Genomic DNA, 4,914 nt, shown 5'->3' on the forward strand with positions numbered 1-4,914 from the left:
AATGACGGATCTGGTGTTTATGTGATGTTTTAGACGAGCATTGACAAGCCCTTGTAGGCCTATATAGTCCGGTGGCTTTTGTAATTCCGTTGACTTTTCCTGATAAAGTTTGACAACATATATCAAAATTTTCAGTAGGCAACCCTCTTTAAAAAAAAATGGTGTCAATTTTTTTTACCATTTGGAGTGGTCAAGGTCAAGGGTTAAAGTTCAAGTGGCTTATAAGCTGGAAAACTGCAAAAACTGACGGGAGTGAGATTATATTTTGACATTTAGGGCGCATAACTTGATTTTTCTTATTCAATACTTTTATATGACATGTTTAATTTATTCACTACAGACTTTTATGTTAGTTAGTAATGGGAAATTTTTGAAAAAGAGAATTCTTTGATTTTTGTTTTTCATTTTCCCAATTAATGTCAAAGGGTTTGGGTCGGTGAAGACCAACACAGGCACAACTGTAGTGCAGAGATACACATAAAATTGGTTCAAGGCCAAAATCAACGCTAAACATTCTTTCTCAACTGTAGAATAATTGGATGGTCAATTTGTTCAGAACCTTCTTGCATCAAAACAGCACCAACACCTACATCGCTGGCGTCAACAAACAGTTTAAATTGTTTATTAAAATCTGGAGCAGTCAGAACTGTTGAGTTTGATAGCATGGCTTTCAATTTCTCAAAGGCAGACTTACATTCGTCTGACGAGACAAATTTGACATTTTTCTTTAACAAAGCAGTAAGTGGAGCTGCTATAACGGAGAAATTTTGACAACATTTTCTGTAGTATCCAGCCATACCAAGAAATCTCATCAGCTCTGTCTTGCCTCCAGGAGCTGGAAAATCTATAATTGATTCTACTTTGGCCTGAACAGGTTTAACCTGCTCATGTACTACAACATGGCCTAAAAATTCAACAGTTGCATGACAAAATTCACATTTTTGTAAGTTTACAGTCAATTTCATGGTAGTGAGTATCTCGAAGAATTCGCGAATCCCGCGTAGATGGTCTTCCCACGTGTCGTGGTAGTTGATGACGTCATCAATGTATCCATCGCAGCCTTCCAGGTCTGATATCACGCTGTTAAGAAGACGTTGAAATGTTGCCGGGGCATTCTTCATACCAAACGGCATAACTTTGTACTGGTACAAACCTTGCGAGGTTACAAATGCCGACACTTCTTTAGCTCTTTCTGTTAATGGCACCTGCCAATAACCTTTCAACAGGTCAAACTTGCTAACATACTTGGCTTTGCCAACTTTGTCAATACACGAGTCAATCCTTGGAATTGGATAAGAGTCTGTTTTACTGACAGAGTTTACTTTTCTGAAGTCAGTATAGAACCGGTATGTCTTGTCTGGCTTTGGCACCAGAACACATGGAGAGCTCCATTCACTTTTGCTTGGTTCAATAATATCATTGTCCATCATGTATTGAATTTCTTTCTTTAAGTGTTCTTCTTTCAAAGGATTGACACGGTAAGGATGTTGCTTGACAGGTGGCGCATCGCCTACATCCACGTCGTGATAGATAGCATTTGTTTTGCCTGGTGTATCCGGAAACAAATGTTTATACTCAAGTATCAGATCTTTCGTTTCGTTCCTTTTCCGATAGATGACATAGTTTCCAAGTTCGCGAGCACATCTGAGTTCCGTAACTTAACACCACAGTCTAAATATCAGCTGTACTCTCACTTTGTGATGGTACAGAGGCCAACATAGTAATAGGTTGAGAGGTCTTGCTCTCTTCTCTATCTACATATTTCTTAAGCATATTTACATGACATAATTGAGTTTTCTTACGCCTCCCTGGAGTTTGTACAATGTAGTTAACAGCATCGACCTTTTTCTCAACAACATAAGGTCCAAAATATCTAGCTTGCAAAGGCTGACCCGGTATTGCTTGTAGAGCCAAAATTTTGTCACCTGGATCAAAACTTCTTGCACGGGCATCTTTATCATACCATGTTTTCATTTTGGTTTGAGTAACGGCCAATTTTTCTTTTGCCAATTCACATGCCCTTGTCAACCTTTGCTTAAAGTTAGACACATACTCTTCTTCGTCCAAAATTTTGTCTTTCAAAATTTTCAAAGGAACGCGTACAGTGTGTCCAAACACAAGTTCAAAGGGACTGAAACCAAGAGATTCTTATACAGATTCTATAACGCCAAACAACAACATGTGTATACCTTCGTCCCAATCTCTTTTGTTTTCAAAACAATAAGATCTCATCATATTTTTCAATGTCTGATGAAAACGTTCTAAAGCACCCTGAGACTCTGGATGGTAAGCACTAGACTTACACTGCTTGATCTGGAGCTGGTACATGACTTGTTGAAAAATACCAGACATAAAATTCAAACCTTGGTCCGATTGGACAGCTTTTGGTAGTCCAACCAGTGTAAAGAATTTAACCAAAGCCTTGACGATATTAGTAGCCTTAATATATCTGACTGGAATGGCTTCAGGAAAGCGTTTTGAAGCACACATAATAGTTAAAAGATAATCATTCCCAGACTTAGTTTTGGGTAGAGGACCTACACAGTCTATAATGACTCTAAATGGTTCCTCAAATGCTGGAATGGGATGCAAAGGTGCAACAGGGATTTTCTGATTAGGTTTCCCTACCACCTGACAAGTATGACAAGACCTACAAAAATCAGCCACATCCCGTTTCAACTTGGGCCAAAAGAAGTCATCTAAGATCCTGTTATAAGTCTTGGTCACACCTAAGTGACCTGCCGTAGGTGCATCATGAGACAAACTCAGAATATCTTGCCTATACCTAGGTGGAACAACTATTTAATTGACAACCTTCCAGTCCTCTTCGGGAGACACATCAGGGGGGCGCCACTTGCGCATCACACACCTGACCTACGGAAGTATCAAACTGGGACTTTCTCAGCCTCTTCCTCACTCAAAGCCCGATTACACAATAAGGAGATTTCAGAATCTTTTTCCTGATCTACAATAAGCTCCTCTCTAAACAAAGATGATTTTCCCATCATGTCAGACAAAGAAGTATCCTTGTTAGGATCAACTCTATCACTATCAAAGTCTACAGGATTGCTCAAAAGATCACACTTGGCCCCGACATCCTCTATATCATGAGCCAAGAAAGTGTCACCTAACCCTGGACTAAAATGATCCTCAACTACTGCAACATCAGAGACCTTCTTACTCATTGAACGAGTTACAGCACAAGAAGAGAAAATACCAGGAAATTCCAGTTGAATAGTCTCAGCACCACCTGTTTTATCAGGGACACTGGACACTAAGGGGTCTACCCTAACTTTCTCTCCAGCCAGGTAATTGTCTAAAATGAGCGACACGCCCTCTATGGGAAGTTCCGGTCTAACACCAATGGTGACAGGCCCAGTAACCAAGTCTGACTTTAAACAAACACAGACACATTAACAAAACCTAACTTTACACCTTGAAGCAAAACACTACTACCATATGAGGTCTCAGACAAAGGCACTACGCCATCTAATATCAAAGAATGAGAATCCCCATGCAGTATCTCGCAAAATCTTCACAGGTTTCAAGTTGGTAATATCACTAGTAAGTGAAACAAATCCTTCAGAAATGAAGGGAGAGTACTTCTCCAAGACACTATCAGATTCTGAGCTCTTAATCTCAACAGACACTTTATAATCTTCCATAATATCACTAAGTTTCTGACTAGGCTTTGACATAGCTAACACAGAAGGAACTGACTGTTTACGCCTTTGCTCCTTACGCTGGAGAGAATAACATTCAGACATTACATGCCCTACTTTCTTGCAGTAATTACAAACAGGACCAGAAGGAGACCCCACACCTGCCCTATCATCTGTTTTAGAATCGGACTTAAGTTTATCCCCTAATTTAGGTTTATCGTTAAAAGAGCCACTAAAGATTGGGTTTCCTAGGCTGACCAAATTTACTAGCACCTGTGGTACTGTTTTTATCTCGAGAACTGCTTTTAACAAATGAGCATTTTGTGGGTGAGAGCGTAATCATCAGCCATTGTAGCTGCTTCACTAAGTGTATCAACTTTTCTCTCATCTAAATGAGTTTTTATGTTTGTGTGGACACAACGTTTAAACTCCTCTATCAAAAATAGTTGCCTCAATTTACCGAAATCCTCATCACTTTCTTTAGAATCACACCACTTATTAGATAATTGTTCTTTTTCTCTGGCAAATTCTACATGAGTTTGTTCATCTCTCTTTCTCGAGTTAACTTTTTATTTATTACCAAAATTTCTGGCGTTAAGCCTCAGGAACTAAGTCATAAGCTTTCAAAATAGCTTTATTGACTACTTGGTAATTTGAAATGTCATCTACAGACAAAGAAGAATAAATGACTCTAGCTTTACCAATCAAGACACTCTGAAGAAGCATTGTAACCTTATCTCCAGACCATTTCATACTGTCAGCTATTTTCTCAAAATGCAGAAAAAATACTTGTCAACTTTTTTCTCTTGAAAAGGAGGAACAAATCTTATGTTTCTACTAACATCAAAACCTCTGTAAGATAGCTCTAATTCTTTAATTCTAAGTTCTGTTTCAGCTTTAATTTTCTGCTTCTCTAGCTCTAACATCTTATCTCTCTCAATCTCTTTTCTTCTTAACTCTCTTTCTTTGTCTATTTCTTTTTCTCTTAACTCCTTTTCTATTTCTCTTTCTTTCATTTCTTTCTCTATTTGTTTCATTTTCATTTTTCATGTTCAAGTTCCATTTGTCTAATATGGATTTCTGAAGTGACTGTTTCCTCTATACTATCTAATACACTAGAGTCAAATTTGCCATTGTCAACAAAATGTCTTATAATTACATTTCTTATTTCAGCTTTCCTAGTAGTCATGTTTATCTAGCTGTTGGTTTCAAATGTAAACTTAAAGTTTGTTCACAAATTTTGAGAATTTCT

This window comes from Argopecten irradians, chromosome 1 (assembly GCF_041381155.1).
Source record: "Argopecten irradians isolate NY chromosome 1, Ai_NY, whole genome shotgun sequence".
In the NCBI taxonomy this organism is placed as follows: Eukaryota; Metazoa; Mollusca; class Bivalvia; order Pectinida; family Pectinidae; genus Argopecten; species Argopecten irradians.